Below are 22,510 nucleotides of genomic sequence, written 5' to 3' on the forward strand. Positions count from 1 at the left end.
TCATGCTCACAGCCGTGAATCCTAATTCTCTCTCAGCCCTCGAGGAGAGACCTCGCGAAGGAGACTTGCGGCAGCAAAGCCGGGGGGTCTCAGAGACTGGCCTGGCCCTGCACCTTGGTCCTGCCCGGCTGATGTCGGGGTCTCTCTGTGAGGTCACCCCCTTCCCACCACCTTTGCCCAATAGGCCGAGTTCCTGCAAAAGGCCTTTGTGATGTCACTGCCACACCCACCCCTCCCCTCAAAGCTGATGTCCTGCCCCTGGCCAGCCTCGTTGGGTGTTGGAGTTGTTTCCCCTGAATCACTGCACTCAATGACTGTTCAGTCTGTGGATGGAGCCGCTACACAATAAAACATCAGTTTTTCATAAATTAGTAGCCTTAAGGCCAGAAGGGACCATTAGAGCATCTAATCTGACTCCCTGCATATCCCAGCCCATCTGTGTATCACAATAGCTTCTTTTTGACTAAAGCACCTTCCTGAAAGGCCTCTAGTCTTCATTGGAAGACATCAAGAGATGCAGAATCCATCACTTCTCTTGGCAGCTTGTTCCAGTGATGAATCACCCTCCCTCTTACAAATCTCTGCCTTGTTCCAATGAGAATTTTTCTGATTTCTGCTTCCAGCCATTGGTTCTTGTTATGCCTTTCTTTGCAAGACTAAAGAGCCCTTTAAATACTTGGTGTTTTCTCTCGCGAACGCACTTGCACACTGCAATCAGCTCTCCTCTAAACAGATTGAGCTTTTCAATGCCTCCTTATAAGACATCTTCTCCATCCCTCAAATATGGCTCTTTTCTGCACCCTCTCCAGTTTTTAAAACGTTATTTTTGAAACGTGGACACCAGAACGGGATGCAGTGTTCCAGTATCAGTCTCACTACAGCTGAATCACTTCCCTTTCCAGCCTCTGTTTATCTAGCCATGGATGGTGTCACTGCCTCCCAGGACTTGTGCAGTCTCTCAGCCCCGTACAGTCCTTGGAAGGAACCCCCTTCAGTGTGACAGCCCTTCTTGGAGAGTCACTCTCTCTCGAGGGTAAAGGCCCCTCTGCCTCCGTGAAAGGCACTTCTCTGAGACCTGAGCATGCCTGTCTGCCATGGGCCCCTCAGGGAGTCCCCTCCCTCTGGACCCTGGGGCCTCTACTCCCAGAGGAAGAATGCAGCCCCGATCTCTAGACTGCAGTGATGCTCAGCCAGTGTAAGAGAGGGGTTTATTGAGCATCTGAACATAGTACAGGAAACTCTCAGGGCCTCAGGCCTAACCTCCCTCTGCACAGTCCAGCTAGGTCTCTCCTGCAGCCATGTGGGCTCTGGCTGTTTTCTCTCCCCAGTCCAGACGCCCCCTCTTTCCAGCCAAGCATCTGATCTCATCTTCCCACAAGCCTCTGTCCTTTGTCTTCTGTCCCAGAGAAACTGGCTGCCTGGGTCTCCTCTCTCTCTTTAGCGCAAGGGGAGGGGGAGAGCTGAGATTTCAGGCTGTCGTGTTTATGGCTGGATTGCTGCTATTATTTGACAGAACCTGACAATTCAATGGCACAAACGGGGGAACGGGGCAGCGCTACAGCGTCAGGGAGTGAACTGGAGAAAATACAGGAAGGATTTCTAGCAAGGGCGCCGTGTAACTAACCAGAATGAAGACTATTCTCTGCCCCCCTCGTCTAACTCTGGGCCTGACTCTCTCCCGTGCTGAGGCCCCTTGCCCTGTCTCTGGCCGTGTCTGGGGGCGTCATGCCCCGGTAGAGCCCCGAAGGTAAAGGTGTGATGTAGCCTCAGCCCCAACAAGACTCAGGCCCATGTCACTTTCATCCTGGGTTTCAGATGAGTGACCCCTAGAAGTTGGGGGGCCACCGGTGCCCAGACCATGGCCCGGCCACAGAGGCCCTGCCCCTGCTCATCCTCTTCCCCCGAGGCCCCGCCCACTTGCTGTTCACTGCCCGCCGGCCCCTCCCCAGATCCCCTACCTGCCCCTCACTTCCCCCAAGAGGACAGCTCAGTGGTTTGAGCATTGGCCTGCTAAACCCACGGTTGGGAATTCAATCCTTGAGGAGGTCGTTTTGGGAACTGGGGTAAAAATCTGTCTGGGGATTGGTCCTGCTCTGAGCAGGGGGTTGGATTAGCTGAGGTCCCTTCCAGTTCTATGATCTAAGACGCCACTCACCTGCTGCTTTCTCCTCTCTGCCCCTTTCCCCTAAGGGGGGCTGCCATGGGGCCAGGCACCCATCGCTTTTTCCTGCCTTAGGTGAGCGGGGGGTGGGGAGGGTCCTTGGGGAAGGAGGCGGAGCAGGGGCAGGAAGAGGCAGAGAGAGGGAGGGGGTTCGGGGGAAAAGGCCCAGCGGGGGTGGGGCGCAGGCCTTGGGGGAAGAGGCGGAGGGGGGATGGGAGGAGGCAGAGCAGGGCATCGGGTTAAGAGGCAGGGCGGAGCCGGGTGCAGGCGGAGCCCCCACTTCTCTGGAGCTTCGCTTCCAGCACTCGAAAGATGACAATGGGCCCATGACGGGGTGACCTGCCCCACATCCCCAGTGTTCCCCCCTGCATGGGCGGCCGTTTGGGGGAGACTCAGCCGCCCCTGGCCTCTTAGATGGGCTCTGGCTAAAACACTGGCCTTGCTGTGAGCAGGATTTGAACCTGCGCAGGGAAACCCTCTTGGATTTCGAGTCTAACACCTTAGCTACTCAGCCATCACAGCTGTGAGCAAAGCAGGCCCCTAAGGCCAGAGAAACGCCCAGGCCTGACGTCATCTGAACTGCAGAATTCAAACAGCAAACCCGGCTCCCAAAGCACCAGGGGGAATTTGGGGCTCTCGTTCCTTCGCCGTGTGGTTAAGCACCAAACCAGCACCCTCCTGTGGGGTCTGTCATTGTTCCTCTCCACACTGTAACGACCGAGACAGGGAGAGGTGACCTGACCTGACCAAGGTCAGACAGTGAGGTAGAATCCAGCTCTGCCCCCCACCAGCTCCCGGCTCTATCCGCCAATGGACTGACTTTCTCGCTGGATTAAACTGTTTGTATTGGACTCTTTTCTCCATCTATAAACAGGACTAAGCCACGACTGGACTGTCCGACAGGAGAATGGGCCACGGCTCCCTTCCCCGGACCCTGGATTTCTCACCACTTCAGAGAAACTTGTTAGTGGAAAAATGAATCACATTCAAATGACTACAGATTATGAACCGTTTGCTGTTGCCTTGGCACATGGCCCCACCCAGCCTTTTCCCCTGAGTCAGGAATGATAATTTATTGGTTCACTCTGATTTGTTTCAGTTCTATGTTGGTATCTATTGCCACTAATTGGTCAGAGCCCGTCACTTCCGGAAGTCCGAAACGTTTCCCCCCTAACTCCCTTCTCGGTACCTTTGATTTTCCTCAGTCTCCTTCAGAGCACTGGCTTTCTTGGCACCAATAACCAAGACTGATTTCCAGATCAGGAGACGTGTCCTCCAGCTGCTGGAACTTCCCTGTTTCACACCTAGAAAGAAACAGGTTTTTTCCCATTAATCATTATCATATTTTATTGTCGTATTTTACTCTGAATTTCTTGCCCGTGAGAAATGCTGAATTGAGGGACTGGAGAATGAGTCTCTGTGTATCCAGCCACAGAATAGCTGCAGCCCCAGCAATGGCTGTGCAAGCTTCCCCGAGGTGTCCCGTCAATGTGCTTCACCCCGATTTACGGAGACCAGCTCTGGGGACAGGATGAGTTCGGTCCCGTGGGCAATTCACTCCTCGGCCTCCATGCTTTGATGGCCAATAGATTCCAGTGTTCCTGCTGGTCATTGTTCTGTGGCCATCTGCCCACCTGCCACTGGACTGAGATCAGCTCCCCTCACACCAGCTCATTCCTCACCGGTCCGTGAATGGTCACCACGTCATACAGACGTTTGTTCACTCCTGCCGGGGGCAGAAGAGAACCCAGTGCCCTGGAGGTGACAGGCCCGTACTGTGTCCCCAGTCAGGGCCATCGTCCCTGCCCTGAGGTGGTGGCTGCTCTGGGGAGCTCACGCTGGCACCGGTGCAGCGGCCCCGCCGTTAGCTCTTGAGTGTAGCCGCTGAGATTCGCTACCCCCAGCGAGAGCCGTAGCCATGTTGGCAGGAGAAGCTCTCCCAACACCATAGCCCTGCCCACACCGGCGCTTGGGTCAGTGTAACTGTGTCACTCGCGGGGTGGCTCATTCACACCCCTGAGCGACATACGTTCTACCGACACAAGGGGGCGTAGCCGCAGCCTGAGCAGAGAAGCGATTTAGAAAACAGATTTAGTTTTGTAGGAAATGCAGAAACCCGGGTTTGTAATAAACCAAAGGAGATTGCGACCCACATGTCACCTTCACCACGTTGCAGTTGTGCCCTGGGACAGTTGTGTTGTCTCAGCCTGTGGCCAGACTAATGGCGTGTGCAGGGGGAGGAGCCACGCCCCGTCTATGGGGCTTCTGACATCCTAGAGGGGAGAAAGGAGAAAAGACGCTCAGTCCCCCATGCCACTCACACAGGGGGCAGGAACTTCTGTGGTCATTTAAACAGGCTCAAGGTCCCCGAAAGAGTGAAAGGTGTTAACGTGCCCTTGTCACCGTCCAACACTGAACGGGGGAAACAAGGCTGGCGGTTTGGTAGAGAGAGACTTCAGCCCGCTTAGTCCCATGGCAAACACACCTCTCACATCCCTGCTAGTGTGTTACTGAAACACAGAGAGAAACAGAGACAGAGTTAAAGCAATGGAAATGTAAAGGAGTCAGTAAGGCTTGTCTTTAACAGCATCCCCTGTGCCCTTTCTCTTCAGCTGGGAGAGTTTTTAGAAGGAAAGTTCCTTATGTGACAGTCTCTTGGGTGGTTTTGAAGAAGGTAACAGCTGTCCTGGGGAGATCAGAGAGATCAGCTGAGATGGGCTGGAGCTGTCACTGTTGTGGTGTCTCTTGTTAAAGTCCAATCCCATTTCCTAGGTGGCAAGATAAGGCAAACGCACCCAAACGGGGAAAGACGAGAACAGCAAAGATAGAAGATGCAGCTTCTGGCTCTGGCTCTGCTGTTGACTTTGTCTTGCAGCTTCACTGTCATTAGCAGCAGGCAGAGGAGCAAAAGCCACCTCTCACTGTGCCTTAGTGGGTCACAACTGAGAATACCAAATTCAGGCCAAAGTGCTGAGAAATGGGGCAGACATACCCCCAAAATGGTGATTTTGCTCCCATAAGATAAATCAACCCAGCAAGAAAAGTTAACTTCTGTTTCACCACACTGGCTAACGAGAAGTCAGAAAAGCAGCCTCCTTAGTCATTCCAGGCTTTATATCGCCACCAAAACCACTGAAATTACTGATGAGTGGTTATTGGAACCCAATTTCATCAACCGAAAGGGTTCTTCTGATCTGAAAGGACCAGCCATATACCCAGGTCAATAATATACAACTCAGATCTGAGCCCAGTAATCATGCTGTTGCCAACCCTTTAGTATCTAAAATATAAAGGTTTATTTCTGGAAAGGAAGGAAGGAAGGTTAAAATTGGTTGAAGGAATCAAATACATACAAGAATTGCAAAGTTCTTGGATCACGCTTGTAGCAGTGATGGAATAAACTGTTGGCTTTTTATGTCTCTGGTTGCTTCTGAATCACTGGAAGGTCCTCAGTCCTTTGGTTAGAACGCTCCCATTAGTATAAGGTCATCATCAAGAGGTCTGAGCAGGAAAGAGGCCAAATGGAGATGTGTCCTGGGCCTTTTATAGCTTGTGGATGGAAACCCCCATTGTTTCAAACAAAGCCCTCAGCGGAGAGAGTGGAAAATGACAGGTAACGAGATGGTGTTTGGAGTCACATGGGCACGTCCCACGTCCATGCCTGATTTCGCTTAGTCACAGCAGAAGCCACGACCTAGACTCCAGATGGAACGTTCCCAGGCAAGTCCATTGAGAGCAGATAGGGGTGTGACCTTATCTAATTGAACTATGACCATATAGACCATTATTGCAACCACTGTCATATAGTTGCAACAAATCTTGTACAAAGATGGTGAAGTGAGGTGTCTATGAACAGGTTGTCATTTGCTGGTTATGCTTATGCTGTGTGTACCATTCTTGTATTTGAAGTTATGAATATTGGCTCTGTACTTGTATTTCACTGTTTGCTTCTGAGTTGTATCAGTGAAGCATTTGGCCAGCTTATTGAGAAAGGATTAAGCTTTTCACTTCAGAGAAAAAAAATGCATGAAGACAGTTTTATAAACAAGTAGGTAAAGACACAAACCAACCCAACACCGACTGTGACACCCCCCACCCGCCCAAGAAATAGAAACACAAACACTAAATGCTGAGAACCTGCACTGATGGGCTCAGCGTGCAGCTTCCCCCTGGGTTTATATCTGGTGCCTCCCTCCTCTCACTCCCCTCTGCACAACCTCAGGTTCCTCCTCTCTCACCCTCCGAGGAGCAGCCCCAGCAGGGAAGGGGGGAGAGAGGCAGTTTCTGCAGCCCTCACAGCAGGTCCCAGCAGGGGGAGAGGAGCTGCCAGGGCATCTCTGCTGGGTCCCAGGCACTCAGGGCAGAGAAGCAGCTCCCCAGGCTGGCGTTGTAAATCAGAGACCAGGTGCTCTCATCTCTGTGACCCTTTTCCTCTCCAGACCATAGACACCAACTTCCCCCAGTGCCGGTGGGTGCTCGTGCCCCCGGGCCCCACCCCGACTCCACCCTTTCCCCACCCCCATTCCAACCCCTTCCCCAAAGTCTCAGCCCCCTCCCTGCCCCTATTGGACCCCTTCTGCAAATCCCCGTCCCGGCCCCACCTCTTCCCGAGCGTGTTGCCTTCCCCCTCCTGCCCCTCCCTCCTGGCCGAGCGAAACAGGTGCAAGTGCTGGGAGCTGGGGAAGCGGGGCACGGTGCGCTCAGGGAGGAGGCGGAGCGGAGGTGGAGGTGAGCTGGGCAGAGGGGTGGGGAGCTGCCCAATTTTTCGGAGCACCCACGGAGTCGGCACCTATGCTCCAGCCTCTGCCATCTGAGCTACAGCCAGCTGGGGAGCAGGGAGCTGCAGCCTCTGTAACCATGGCAATGTACAAAAGTGGGTCCCATTGCCCAGGCTGAGAACTGCAGTGACGTCTCTGCTCAGTGTCAGGCGCCCAGGACAGAGGCAGCTCCCTGGGATCCAGGCCTGTCCCAGCCAGACCAGGGCTGCTGGGGAGTGTGAGAAATGGTCCCCGCCTCCCCCAGGGCTGAGCTCTGCCCCTAACGCTCCGATTCTCTCTGTCCCCAGTGACGGTGACTCTGGATCCAGACACGGCTCATCCCCAGCTCGCCCTGTCTGAGGATCGGAGACATGTGAGATGCGGACACACCCGGCAGGATCTGCCCGACAATCCTGAGCGATTTGACACTGGATCAGTCATAACCCTGAGAGGGGGAAGGGGGAGCAGGTTTGTAGAAATTTTGGTGGTGCCCAGAACCCGCTCCGCCCAAACTCTGCCGATGGCTCTGGGAGGGAGTTTGGGTGAGGGAGGAGGTCTGGGGTGCAGGCCCTAGGCTGGGGCAGTGGAATGGGGGGCAGGCTCTGGGAGAGAGTTTGGGGGTGGGAAGGGGTACGGAGGGAGGGGTGCAGAGGGACGGGGTGCAGGGGTGAGGACTGTGGCTGAAGCTGAGGGGTTTGGAGTGTGGGAGGGGCTCAGGGTGAGGGCTCTGGCTGGGGCTGGGAATGGGAGGGGCTCAGGGCTGGGGGAGAGGGTCAGCGTGCAGGGGGATGAGGGCTCTGGTTGGGACCGGAGATGAAGGGTTTGTGGTGGGGGCAGAGGGTGCAGTGGGTGGTGAAAGCTCTGACGGGGGGTGTGGGCTCTGGGGTGGGGCAGGGCTGGGGATGAGTTTGGGGTGCAGGGTGTTGCTCTGGGACAGGGGCCAGAGAGGACGACTCCCCTCGGCCCTTTCCCTGCCGGCAGCAGCAAGCTCTGGGGGAGGAGCCCCCCTTTCCTGCTCCCCCCAGCAGCACACTCACCCCCACCACTGTCACTGCTTGTGCTCCTAGGGCCACGGGTGGCAAGTTTGTAGAAATTTTGGTGGTGCCCAGAACCCGCACCCCAACTCCACCCCCCCAAACTCTGCCCCCACCTGCCTAAGGCTCTGGGAGGAGGTTCGGGGGGGGGGAGGTCGGGTGCATATCCTGGGCTGGGGATTAGGGTGCAGGAGGGGTGCAGGGTGCAGGCTTTGGGATGGAGTTTGGGTGCTGGGTGCAGGCTCTGGGCTGGGGCTGGGGGTGGGTGTGCTGGTGGGGGTGATGGATGCCGGCTTTGGGTGGGCGTTTGGGGTTGGGATGGGGTATGTGGGAAGGGGGAGGGGGTGCACCCTCTGGGAGAGAGTTTGGGGATAAAAGGGAGTACAGGGGTGAGGGCTGTGGGGCTGAGGATGAGGGGTTCATGATGTGGGGGGGCTCAGGGCTGGGGCAGAGGATTAGGGTGCAGGGGGGATGAGGGCTCTGGCTGGGGCAGAGGATCTTTATGTAAATAAAGCATATCAAAGTGTTTCCTTGTTTATTTCCCTTTCATTTTCCAGATGTGATTTTTGAAGATAGTCATGGAATTTTTTTTCTCCTGAACTGGTTGTGTCACTGAACTCTAATGAGGATATGCATGTATGTCACTCTGGGTTTGTCTACACTGCAATGTAAGCCCAAGGATTTTGGGTCTGGAGGCAGCTGGCCCATGTCGGAGAACCCTGGGCTTGAGCATCTACACTGGTTCTTAACCCTACATTAAGACATTTCTAACCTAGGCTCAAATCTGGGGCTCTGGTGTCCACACTGCAGCATGTAGATCTGAGTCCAACCAACCCTAGCCCAGATTCCCCAACACCAGCCTGAAATGTGGCCGCTGTGGCCCTTTGAGCATGTTACAGTGCAGCGAAACTTTTCTGCCCACCCTTCTTGTTACAGGAAGTTTGAGCAGCTCGCCAACACAGACAGCCGAGGAGTGATTTTGGTCTGTGTGTGCCAAGCTACCAGAGCCAGCAACATGGAGAAGGCACCTTTTGAAGAAATCCTCTCGCTTGCACTTTCACTCCTGCATCAGAAAAAGGACAGAGCTTCCTTGAAGTGCTGGTGAACATTTGAGAGGACTTTTCTGCCCCACCAAAGGTACCTGATGGACTGTATGATGGAGCAGGAGGAGAAGGAGGACCCTGGCATGGCAGACTCACACTGGCCTATGCTGCTCAGTAGAACTGGCAGAGCTGCTGGCATTCCCTAGGTAGACTGGCACAGGGCCACAAGCACAGACTGGTGAGATCCCATCAGCCTGCAGACCTGGGATGCCCAGCACACAGTCCGGAGCTCATGCAGGAAAAAAAGGTGCTGCTCCTTTAAACAACAAACAGCTTGAAAGAAAGAGAGAGAAAAGAAAATACCGAACAGAAAGAACAGGCTTTCAAATACATGCTATATTTACAGTCAGGCAATGTGAGAATTCCAAACAATTCAAGGATAGTGTAATAATCAGAACACAGAGAAGAGAGTGTCCAAAACCTGCAAGAATAATTTAAGGCCTCAAACTAGTTTTTTTCATGAACAAAGGGACTGAGTTAAGAAAACACAATCACTTTCCATAATGTTGAACAGTTTTATTCCCTCTCTCTCTACTTTCCTTACCCCCTTTCCCTGTCTTTCACCCTCCATTTCCTTCCAGCATCTCCCTCCCCAGTAAAGCCTCACGTTCCCTTTCCAGTCTTCAGCTTCTCCTCTCCCTACCATAGGCACCACCTTCTACTGGCGCCAGTGGGTGCTCAACCTCCCTTGGCCCCAGCCCCACGTCACCTCCACCCCTGCCCCTCGTCCAACTCCTTCCCCAAATCTCCGCCCCCGCCCCTGCCTCTTCCCCCCTCCCTCCCGGAGCTTGCTACAGCTGTGTGGTGGCGGGAAGCACTGGGAGGTAGGCAGAGGAGTGGGGACGCGGCGTGCTCAGGGCAGGAGGAGGAGGTGAGTTGGGTGGGGGGTGAAGGGAGCTTGGCTTCCGGTGGGTGCAGAGCACCCACTAATTTTTCCCTGTGGGTGCTCAAGCCCTGCGGCACCCACAGAGTCGGTGCCTATGCTCCCTACAACCCCCCCATGACATCTTCTCTGTCTCCCCAATCCCCCTCTCTAGAACCACAGCAGTGTGTTTTAAACCACCTGAGCTGTCCCCAGGACAACAACTAGTTCAGTCCATTTCTGGTCCAGAACCAGAGTGAACCCCAGTGGGATATTGCTACCTCCGCATCTCCAGGCCTCAGGGGCAGACTCTGAGCAGGACTCCAATCCCCACCCAGAAGAAGGGAAGGATTGTCTCCCCTGTGAAAGACGCTGACATGAAAGTAAAGATCAGGGTCTCATTACCAGTATCATAAAATGCCACCCACTCCGCTTCATAGTCCAGATAAACCCCAATCTTCCTAGGTCTCTCACTCAGGGGCATGGGAGTTTCTGGGGAGGTGAGAGCCCGGTACTGATCCCCACACCGCTCTACAGCCCAGATCCCCTGCTCAGGGTTAAATCTGATCCCTCCCTTCCTCCTCATAGACTCTCTGGCAACACCCACAGCCCAAAACCCTCCATCTCCCACCTCCACCTCCCAGTAATGTCTCCCTGAGCTGAACCTCTCACAGCCCAGCAAACAGAAAGAATGGAATCGCTCTGGATTGTCCGGCACCTCCTGCCGTGCAATTCCACGCCTCACGCTTTTCCGATCCTCAGACACGATGAGCTGGGCATTTGCTGTGTTTGGATCCAGGGTCACATTCGCTGCAGTGGAAAGAGAGAATCATGATGCTAAAGGCAGAGCCAGAGGTGCAGGAATGAGGGACTGGCCCTCCCACTCCCCACGGGCCTTGCCCCCTGCCCCTTCTCCTCCCCCAAAGGCCCAGAAGCTGGAGCCTGACCGGGGAACCTGTGCAGCTGTGGGGAGCCGTGGAGGGAGGTGGGGGCGAGCAGCCCCTGGCCCATGTCCCTGCCCCCCAGATGACCCCCCACCCAGGGCTGATGGAGGGTCTGTGGCTCTCCACAGCAGCTGCCCGGGTGTCTCTTACCATGGCCTGGTTGCAGCTCTTTGGCCCTCGAGGCCCTGGCCCCAGGCCAGGCTGGAAGCTGCATCTGGGTCAGGGTAAGAGCCATGCGGGCAGCCGTGGGGAGCTGCAGACCCTCCACCTGCCCTGGTGGGGACCCAGGGGATGAGGACATGGGCCAGGGGTAGGGTGACCAGATGTCCTGATTTTATAGGGACAGTCTCGATTTTTGGGTCTTTTTCTTATACAGGCTCCTATTACCCCCACCCCCGTCCCAATTTTTCACATTTGCTGTCTGGTCACACTAGCCAGGGCTGCGCTCAACCCTCCTTCTGGAGCCGGCCCTGATCCCGTCATACCAACCCCTCCATAAACTTATCAAGCTTAGCCTTGAAGCCAGATATGTCTTTTGCCCCCACTACTCCCCTTGGAAGGCTGTTCCAGAACTTCACTCCTCTAATGGTTAGAAACCTTCGTCTAATTTCAAGTCTAAACTTCCTAGTGTCCAGTTTATATCCATTTGTTCTTGTGTCCACATTGGTACTAAGCTTAAATAATTCTTCTCCCTCTCTGATATTTATCCCTCTGATCTATTTATAAAGAGCAATCATATCTGCCCTCAGCAGAGTGCAGGACAGAGTCACAAACCCGAGCAGGAACAGGTCAGTAACACAAGCGAAAGGCCATCTGAGCCAGGTCTGAGATGCAGAATCTTTCCTCTCCTGCAGATGCCTCTCCCCAGAGAGGGGATCAGAGACCCAGGAACACTGGGGAGCCCCAGCAGGTTTTATTCCCATTTCTTTTTCATGAACAGAACCCCTGCTGTGCTCCTCCTTCCTAATATTTAAAGTCAGGTCACACCATGACTTTAGCATGGTTTGATATACCCCTAATTTCAGTTCCATGGGGCATAATGAAGGCCAGGTACAAAGGGCTACCAGCCAAGAGGCCAACTCTCTAGAGTGAGGCGAGCCACCAGAAAAGGGCGTTAGGACAGTCTGAAGAAGCAGAGAGAGATTTTAGCCCAAACAGTGGTTAAAGTGGAATAAAACACAATGGGTCGCTCTCACAACTAGAGTTGGTGACATTGTTAGGCCAAAACTTTTGTTGGTGAAAAATGCAGATTCAACAACACAAACATTTTCCAAATCCATGTCAATTTTGCCAAATTATTTGTTTAAGACAAATAAAAATATTCAAAAAAAATCAGAATATTTTGTTTTGACTTTTTAAAAATGAAATATTTTGATTTTTTTGGTTGGGAACAATATTTCATTTCAAAATTTCCCTTAATTTTATTTTTAAAAAAGCAAAAAAAAAGTTTATAATGTTCAAAATATAACATTTTGTTTAAATCATTTTTTTAACTTTCTAAAAATTTTCATTTCTGGTCTGACCCAAAACAAATTTGTCTTCATTTTTTTGAAATTGCCAATGAACTGAAATATCCATTTTTCACCCAGGTCTCCTCACGACATTATCTAAGGAGGAAGGAGAAGATCATCTTCTGTTTTCAGCAGAGGAGAGGAAACTGCTATAGAATCCAACTTTAACAAAAACTGACAAAGTCGTCTTTTCCTCTGAAGACAAAACTCCCAGTATAGCCTGATCACTAGGATAGCTGACAATAAAAATTCCTATCAAATCGTACATCAGGAATAAGGAGGTCTGTGTGGGGAAGGGGATGTGTTCAGTGCTTAAATTTGTGCCAGGGCACGCCAGCATTGCACCCCGGCATCTCTAGGCTTGGCAGTTTGTAGACCTGGTACCTCTGGGCTTGCTTCATCAATTATGAATGTAGGAAAAACGCTTGAGCCCCGGAACCTCTTTCATTACACATTAAGCACTGGATGTATATAAGAGCAGACCCATAGAGCAGCAGGTGAAACCGGTGTGGGAAGTTTTGTGCATCTTTGGCTTCTTCTCCCAGAACTGTGCAAATAACTGATTTTTAGGTTTACACCAAAAATAAATAAAAAATAATAATTTTGGGTCAACCAAAAATCTTAAAATGTGTTTGTTTTGGGTTGAGTGGCATATATTGTTTGACCCAGTATCCTGTTTTCTGACAACTCCAGGTGCCCCAGAGGGAATGAACAGAACGGGCAATCATCAAGTGACCCATCCTCTGTCACCCATTCCCAACTTCTGGCAAAAAAGAAACTAAGTGATTTGCCCAATGTCACACAGGAGAAGGGATCTGAACTGAGGCCTTCAGAATTCTAGGCTAACACGCTAGCCACTGGGCTGTCCTTCCCCTATGAATGTGCACAGAATAACATCAGGACAGCATCCCATTCAAGTACTACCTGAGCATGTATTATCCAGAAAAATATTAATTCACTTCTCTCCATGTTCCCAAAGGAAGATTCCCCAGCAATACAGCTCACTTGGGGAACCACCTTCACCATTCAAATTTCAACCAGAGAAACTATTGCATTATCTCCTATTTGTGTTTTGTGTTGTTTTAAACTATTTCTACAAAGAAAGGGAGCAAGGATCTCTCCAGAAAGTGAAATTTGGACATTAGCTAAATACAAACTTTACTTACTTGGACAAACTAGGGCTTTTCTCCATTCTGAAACCAAGCAAATCAAATGAAGGTGAGCACTCATGTGAATAAGTTCATTGTTAAGATGAATCTGATTAATAAAAAAGGATGCATTACAGAAAAAGGGAGGGGGAGGGAAACGCTTACCAAGTTCTCTTTGAAGTCCACCTAAATAATAATAATAGTAATAATAATTTAAAAAATCAGAAATAAAGATGTTATGCAAGAGCTTTTCTCCCAAGATTAAATTAAGCCCAACCCCTTCATCAAAACCATCTCATGCCAAGACTTTTTAATCAGTCTTTGGGGAACGATTCCCTTCCAAACCATGGATAAGGCACCTCTGAAATCTTCCAGTATCAATTATTCTAGTCCTACGTGGGATTAAAGGCCACATCCTATACACAACCACTACACAGGGTGGGACGGGGTTGTAGGCAGTGAATTTATGTAATGTGATGATGTGACGGAGCGATTCTGGCGGGACCCAACTGAGAGTGCCAAATCAGGACCAATTGCTCAAACAGGGCAGTTACAGCCCTAGGCTGGGGTTTTTCCACCTCTAAGGCAAACCAAACCAGCCAGACAAAAGGACTTTGGTCTCACCCCACTGGCTAACCACAAGTCACACAATTTCCTTAGACACTCCAGTCTCCCAGTATCACCACCAGTGCACTCGTCCTGGGGATAAATGGTTATGAAAACCAACACCCCAATAAAAGAAAAAGGTTCTCTCAATCCCAAAGGACCAAGCCCCAGACTCAGGTCAATATACACATCAGATCTTACCCACAAATCACGCTGTTGCCAATCCTTTAGAATCTAAAATCTAAAGGTTTATTTACAAAGGGAAAAAGGTAGAGATGAGAGGTAGAATTGGTTAAATGGAATCAATTACATACAGTAATGGCAAAGTTCTTAGTTCAGGCTTGCAGCAGTGCTGGAGTAAACTGCAGGTTCAGATTAAGTCTCTGGAACATCCCCCGCTGGGATGGGTCAACAGTCCTTCGTGCAGAGCTTCAGTTTGTAGCAAAGTCCTTCCAGAGGTCAGAAGCAGGATTGAAGACCAGATGGAGATGATGCATCAGCCTTATATAGACTTTTCCAGGTGTAAGAATCCCTTTGTCCTCACGGTGGAAACTTACAGCAAAAATAAAATGGAGTTTGCAGTCACATGGACAAGTTTCTGCATACTTTGCTGAGTCACAAGGCGTGTCTGCCTTCTCTCCATGGGTCAATTGTGTAGCTGATGGCCCTTAATGGGTCATCAAGCCAGCTATGCAGGGCTGACATCAGCTTGTCTGGGACACTTCCCAGAGGCAGAGCATAATACCAAATACAGACAGTACAGAGCCAATACTTATAACTTCAACTACAAAATGATACACAGACATACAGACAGCATAATCATAACCAGCAACCCAGAACCTGGTCTTAGACACCTTATATGACCCCCTTCACTTAAGATTTGTGCCACTACAGGACCTTGGTTGCAACCCATGTTCTATATGGTTCCCATTTATATCAATAACGTCACACCCCCAACGCAAAATTGATGCAGGAAGGGATGACAAAACATCGCTGACTGCATCCCAAGAGCCCCCTTTCCTTGGGTCTGTCTCACTACAGCTAGTGTTGGGATAGAGGCCGTACCAGTGTATAACCGAAATGGTTTATCAAAGTCATGTTCAATAACATGAATGAATCTCTTTACAAACTCAAGGTATAACTTGGTTAGCTTTTGCAGCATGGTTCCTGTATGTTTCATGTGATCTTGCCAAGAGCTAAAGAAAATAGCTACTTTATCCATACCAGTTCTGGCCAATGTTTTGAACCCAATTAACATTAAACCAATGTAGATATTGAGGTTGTTCATAGTACAGGAATCTTGGCATTTAGCCATGAAAGCAATATGGTAGTGTGCCTCAGTTTCCCCTTTCATACAGCACATCAGGTCTGGAATGTATTTTGCCCTGTGAAAAGTTCCAATGCTGTTTACAGGCATTAACTGTGAAACATCAGTATAGCAAGGCCCTTTAACATAAAGTGTGTTTCCATGTATTCCTTTCAATATGTTCCAGGGATTTTCCAAAAGATTAGGCACATTGTACATTGTTACAGTTCTTGGCAATAGCAACACATTAGTTACAAAAATTAGCATTAGCAATAACAACACATTCATTGCAAGTGTCCATTTACAATCATGTTTGTCATGCCCCACCCTTGGCTCAATACCATTGGAGTTTGGGCCTTTCCCTTTGCAAAATTCAGTCTTCTCTTTCCTTCTTGTCCTGCAGGATGAGACCCTGATTTCTCTTGCTTAACAGAATTCACTGGCTGGTGGGGTGGGCCCTCTGTGCTAACAGCTATTAGCAATTCTTTCTTCTCCCTGCCAGCCAAGTAATTCGCATCAACACAGACACTAGCTTTTAACTTCTTAGCTGCTATGGATTCCAAGGCTGGACTTTGTCTTACAGAGATACCACACAAATCCAAAGAGTCTGAGGGTGAGAGCTGGCTTGCTCTCCCCTGCCTCCTCAAGCATTCAGCCATAAAACTGTTCTGCTTTGAAACACCAGTAACTGAATCTGTCCTCAGATCCTGAAGCACAGACTGCTCACTTACAGATTCAGCCTGGAGACATTCCTGTCCCAACAGCATTGTCTCCCCACCAACAAGCTGGCCACACACAGCCAGGTGGTTATAGGGCTGCTCAACTTCCTTAACAGCTTCTACTCCACCTGAGACCTTTTCAAAGCTGCCCACACTGGATCTCTCAAAAGGAAAGTCAGTGGATCCATTCACAACAGAAAATTTCTGGCTGTTAGGAACTGAAACTTTCTTGATTAAATCACTTTTACACCCTTCAGTTGCAGTAAACTGCTTGCACAGGCTACCATGAGGATTCCTTTCCCTAGGAGCTTCTCTAAGCAGCAATTCACCCCTCTCAGAAATTCTGCCCTTCCCCTCTTCACCTAGGGCTTGCTCTAAAGGAACACTTCCCTGAGCAACCACAGATGCTTTCTGGGTCTCACTTACATTCAGAATCACCTTAGGCCCAACAGGCGGATTTCTACACAATCCCCTTTTAGGCACACCTACAGACTTTCTAGATAACAGGTCAGAAGCAGTCTCCTTCCCTGGGCCATGAACAAGTTCAGGAATCTTTTCCTTCTTGCTACAAGTTGTCAAACTGTCAGTAGGTAACACAATTAAATCACCTTCATGCTCTCCTTGTGCCCTGGCTAGGGTATCACCCTGATCAGACAGAGTTGCAACACCCTTTTCCAACCACACATTAGCAACTGGCAAACTACAAGCACCAGAATTGTCTGTTCTCTGGGATTTTGCTAAGACACTAACTGGATGCAACTTAGTCACAGTGCCATTCTCCCCAGCAGACACAAACTCAGGACCATTCCCTTCCTGGGCTTTAGCTGTATTTACAACCAACTTCGAGACAACTGAATCACCCTCAACCATCACAGGCCGACAGGCACCTTCTGTCTGCTCCACAGACACAGAAGAGCCGGAGACACATTCTCCTTCACCAGACACACAGCTTGGGATCTTATTTCCCTTGTTCCAGCACACAGGGCTGTTCACAGACAACTGCTTGGAGACCCTTCATAGGCAAGTCAATACCCCTGACAGAGACAGGCACATTCCCTTCACTGTCACATTTCTCCACACAGGAAACAGGTAAGGGATATGGACACTCATCTTCCACTATCCCTCCCTTCCCAAACTGCTGATTAGACAAAGCCATCAGCTCACAAGGCTGCCTAGGCTCCTCCAAACTCTCCCTACCAGGCACATTGCCTCTCCCAACAGATAAGCTGCTGCTCTTTTCACTACACTGAGCTACTTTTAGCAAATCACAGTTACCCATTTCACGTTTACTTTTACAAGCTGCACTAGCCACCAATCCATTACCCATTACAAATTTACCCTCTCCTTCCTCAGTTAGGGATTTAACCTGAGAAACATTTTCCTCCCCAATGAGATCTTTCTGCTCTTGATTTAACTCCAGATTCACTTCTGAGACATTAGACAGACATTCAGAAACTTCATTTACAGACACACTGCTTTCTTGCACAGACAAACAGATATTTCTCCCCAGGTTAGAACTCCCATCTCCCCAGCCATAGCAAAACTGGTTAAACACAGAAAACTGCCCAGAGTAACCCCATATATCAACACAGTTATAAACTGGATTTTCAAGAGGATACAGTTTCTGCCGTTCTTCCCTTGCTTTTTTGACTTGGAGCTGGAGTCTAGCTGTCTCCTGTTGCATCTGTCGAGTTTTCTCCTCAGAAGCCAGCAGCTCCAGACGCCTCTTAGGAGCTTTTTCTTCTCTCTTAGCAACTTCTTTCTTTCTCTCATCAGCCTCTTTCTCCATTCGAATTTCTGCCAGTTCTTGCTCATAATCAAACTGCAGGCTGTCTCTCAAGGCTTGCAGTTTCCTTGCTTTTCCTGATGCTCTCTGTCTCATGGTCAATGATCTTTAACCATCAAACTCTCAATCCCAAAGTTAAAATTTGGATAGCGTGGGGTTCTGACCCAAAGCTTAATTGACCTGGTTCTGTGGATCCAAGCACGACTACGCCACTGTGACAGAGCGATTCTGGCGGGACCCAACTGAGAGTGCCAAATCAGGACCAATTGCTCAAACAGGGCAGTTACAGCCCTAGGCTGGGGTTTTTCCACCTCTAAGGCAAACCAAACCAGCCAGACAAAAAGGACTTTGGTCTCACCCCACTGGCTAACCACAAGTCACACAAGCAATTTCCTTAGACACTCCAGTCTCCCAGTATCACCACCAGTGCACTCGTCCTGGGGATGAATGGTTATGAAAACCAACACCCCAATAAAAGAAAAAGGTTCCCTCAATCCCAAAGGACCAAGCCCCAGACCCAGGTCAATATACACATCAGATCTTACCCACAAATCACGCTGTTGCCAATCCTTTAGAATCTAAAATCTAAAGGTTTATTTACAAAGGGAAAAAGGTAGAGATGAGAGGTAGAATTGGTTAAATGGAATCAATTACATACAGTAATGGCAAAGTTCTTAGTTCAGGCTTGCAGCAGTGCTGGAGTAAACTGCAGGTTCAGATTAAGTCTCTGGAACATCCCCCGCTGGGATGGGTCAACAGTCCTTCGTGCAGAGCTTCAGTTTGTAGCAAAGTCCTTCCAGAGGTCAGAAGCAGGATTGAAGACCAGATGGAGATGATGCATCAGCCTTATATAGACTTTTCCAGGTGTAAGAATCCCTTTGTCCTCACGGTGGAAACTTACAGCAAAAATAAAATGGAGTTTGCAGTCACATGGACAAGTTTCTGCATACTTTGCTGAGTCACAAGGCGTGTCTGCCTTCTCTCCATGGGTCAATTGTGTAGCTGATGGCCCTTAATGGGTCATCAAGCCAGCTATGCAGGGCTGACATCAGCTTGTCTGGGACACTTCCCAGAGGCAGAGCATAATACCAAATACAGACAGTACAGAGCCAATACTTATAACTTCAACTATAAAATGATACACAGACATACAGACAGCATAATCATAACCAGCAACCCAGAACCTGGTCTTAGACACCTTATATGACCCCCTTCACTTAAGATTTGGTGCCACTACAGGACCTTGGTTGCAACCCATGTTCTATATGGTTCCCATTTATATCAATAACGTCACAGATGATCACTGTAGACAAACTCCTTACCAACAGATAGTGTTGTATCTTTATCTTACTGTTAAATTGTTGTCTCGTATGTTACTATATTGTTGTATCTGATCTGGGACCCTAGTACAAAGTCAAGCCCTGCGTGTGTGTGTTGGAGTTGTTACTCGCAGTGTTCCAACACATTTCTGTGATTCCACAGGAAGTACTACAATACCCCAGACTAGAGCTTGTCAAAACTCAGAACGTCTGTCACACAGTTTCATTAGGTGGCTGAGAATGTGGACCAGCATATCTATTCAATACTCTCAGTTTTAATCACTATCTCACAATCTTTTTGGTGACAAATCATTTGTTGTGTGTTCAGGGGCGGCTCTAGGATTTGCGCCGCCCCAAGCAGGGCGGCACTCCGCGGGGGGTGCTCTGGCGGTCGCCGGTCCCGCGGCTCCCGTGGACCTCCTGCAGATGTGCCTGCAGAGGGTCCACTGGTCCCGTGGCTCCGGTGGGCCTCCCGCAGGTATGCCTGCGGATGCTCGACTGGAGCCGCGGGACCAGCGGACCCTCCGCAGGCACGTCTGCGGGAGGTCCACCGGAGCGGCGGGACCAGCGCACCTTCCGCGGGCATGCCTGCGGGAGGTCCACCGGAGCCGCCTGCCGCCCTCCCGCGGGACGTCGTCCCAAGCGCGCGCTTGGCGCGCTGGGGTCTGGAGCCGGCCCTGTGTGGGTTTGAATTCAGCCTGCAGTTCCTGTCTGGGGAGAAAAGTAGATGGACAATGTCATGAGAAGATGCAATCCACACAGAAATGAGAAAATATAACTTACTAATTTTTTCATTCAGTTCACCTTAAATAAAAAGAAAGGGAAAAGGCAATTAAAAATTCTCTTAGCATACATGGAAATGTATAGATCACTTTTCATTATAGTCATTCAGCTCACGTACATAGGCCTTGATTTATTTCAGTGGAAGTAATCACATACTTAAAGTTAACCATATGCAAGTGTGATGGCCGCCATCTTGGCTGATTCACCAGGGATTTAAGTGGGGACTTCCAGAGCTAAAAAAAAAGACCAAATTGCTGTAGATTTAGCAACGGTCTGTAGCAGACTCATATTGTATGTAGAGCAGCATGCAGGCAGGCCTGTAACACATTCACCAGTGGGTTGTAAAGAGTGATGCTCGTACGCAATGTTAAGCATGTGAGTACTCCCATTGACTTCAGCAAGACCATCTGTGTGCTGAAAATGAAGCATAAGTTTAAGAATGTGTCGGCTCAGGGCTCCAATATAATTTTTTAAAGATTTACAGTTTTGCAGCGCAAGGTGTCTTTAGGTCTGATTATTAATTGTTAGAGCTGGTGAGAAAATAGTCTGTGTTTGGGGGGGGAGGGCATGTGACAATTTGGTTGACATTTTCCCTGCCCCTTTTTGGTCATTGGAAATAAAAATGATGATGAAAAATCAAAATTCAGAATACTTTGATTACTATTCCTCCCAGCCCATCACCCTTTGATTGCACTGGGAGTGGCATGTGTGCAAGGAATGAAAGGACAGACCGTAACATTATTATCAAAGTCTGTTTTTATTCTGACGTACCATTTTATAGACAACGATTTGTTACAAACATCCCAATCCTGCAAATGACCGAGCTGCTGTGCCATCTGAATAGCGGCCAAAGTTCGTGCATTTGATTTTCAAATTGACATTATTCCTTTAATTAAAAACAACAACAATTTAACTGTGTACAACTTCAACGGAGAGGTTAGATTAGGATAAAAATTGAACTTACTAATATTTTCAAGATGTGCCCCTAAAATAAAGCAAACAGAAATAAATACAAACTATTTAAGAGTTTTTTCAATGAACAAAGATTTATATTCTCCATTGTATATTGTCTAGATAATCGTTAATTACATTTCTGTCCATACTGTGGATTTTCTGGCTACAAGTGAAAATAAAAATTCAAAGGTTTACAGGTTTGAACTGTTTCTAGAAGTGGGGCCCCGTTCTGCTTCTGGGAGTCTGAGGTGTGCAGAGATTGCAAGAGTAGGCCCTAGAATGGTAACCACTAACACCACTTGAACAGTTAATATTCATTCGGTTCTATAACTCAGCCTTTAGCCTTTCTACTTTCCTTATCCTTAATATGGATTGGTTTAACTTTCTTCTAAACTGGGACATCTCTCCATTATACACATCTCTCCATTATACCCTTTCCCCTCCTTCTGGCTCCAGTGTTGCCTCTCTCTCTTCCAAGTTGTAGCCACTTCTGCTACCACTGACAACAGCCGAGCTCCATCCTCTTTGGAACCCTGCTTCAGGTACTTGAAGGCTGCTATCAAATCCCACCTCACTCTTCTCTTCTGCAGACTAAACAAGCCCAGTTCCCTCAGCATCTCCTCATAGATCATGTGCCCCAGCCCTCGATCATTTTTGTTGCCCTCCGCTGGACTCTCTCCAATTTGTCCACATCCTTTCTATAGTGGGTCAGGGCAAAACTGGACACAGTACTCCAAATAACAATATCATAGCATCTGGAGGCTAATGCTGATATGGCTGAGGTAGGGGAGACATTTGTCATGCAGTCTAGAGCCTTCATGTCATGTGCGTGGTTCAAAAGAGCCAGGAAGCAGCTGACGTCTTCCCTAGCACAGGCAAGTCTCTAGCAGGATTTGAACTAGCATGGCCAGCTTCTGCACAACCACTCTGCAGCCCACCGCTATGGCCCTCAAACCCATCCCCCACAGCCCCCCATTCCCTGCCACAGCCCTCAAACCCATCCCCCACAACCCAACATTCCCTGCCACAGCGCCGAAACCCATCCCCCACAGCCCCACATTCCTTGCCACAGCCCTCAAACCCGAACCCCACAGCCCCATCTCAGCTGCCTTGTTCCCTGCCACAGCGCTCAAACCCATCCCCCACAGCCCCCCATTCCCTGCCACCGCGCTCAAACCCATCCCCCACAGCCCCCCATTCCCTTCCACAGCGATGAAACCCATCCCCTACAGCCCCCCATTCCGTTCCACAGCCCTCAAACCCATTGCCAATAGTCCCCCATTCCCTGCCAGAGCACTCAAACCTGACCCGCACAGCCCCCCATTCCCTGCCACAGCACTGAAACCCACCCCCACAGCCGCCCATTCCCTGCCACCGCGCTCAAACCCATCCCCCACAGCCCCCCATTCCCTGCCATAGCCCTCAAACCTATCCCCCAGAGCCCCATCACAGCAACCTTATTTTCTCGCACAGTGGACAAACCCATCCACCACTGCCATCCATTCCCTGCCACAGAC

At 49.8% G+C, this 22,510-nt stretch overlaps 2 long non-coding RNA genes and 1 other non-coding gene across 4 annotated transcripts in view; 1 reads left to right on the forward strand and 2 right to left on the reverse strand.

Moving 5' to 3' along the window:
• The window catches only part of LOC120384918, a 32,251-nt gene extending 19,283 nt beyond the window's left edge, over positions 1-12,968 (forward strand). The window contains exons 2-4 of one of the 2 annotated variants that reach the window (XR_005589162.1): positions 7,227-7,386; positions 8,510-9,302; positions 12,451-12,968. This is a non-coding gene — a long non-coding RNA (uncharacterized LOC120384918). Of the gene's footprint in view, positions 1-7,226; positions 7,387-8,509; positions 9,805-12,450 lie in introns of those variants that run through there. The other variant, XR_005589161.1, reaches the window with a different exon arrangement.
• Positions 2,602-2,683, reverse strand: TRNAS-CGA. The gene has a single exon. It is a non-coding gene; the product is annotated as a tRNA-Ser (tRNA).
• LOC120384919 lies at positions 9,942-20,052 on the reverse strand. Its single transcript, XR_005589163.1, has 4 exons — positions 20,040-20,052; positions 13,686-13,706; positions 13,539-13,565; positions 9,942-10,727 (listed from the first exon to the last, which is right to left on the reverse strand). It is a non-coding gene; the product is annotated as an uncharacterized LOC120384919 (long non-coding RNA).
• Positions 20,053-22,510: the final 2,458 nt, after the last annotated feature.

This window comes from Mauremys reevesii, linkage group 17 (genome assembly GCF_016161935.1).
Source record: "Mauremys reevesii isolate NIE-2019 linkage group 17, ASM1616193v1, whole genome shotgun sequence".
Taxonomy (NCBI): Eukaryota; Metazoa; Chordata; order Testudines; family Geoemydidae; genus Mauremys; species Mauremys reevesii.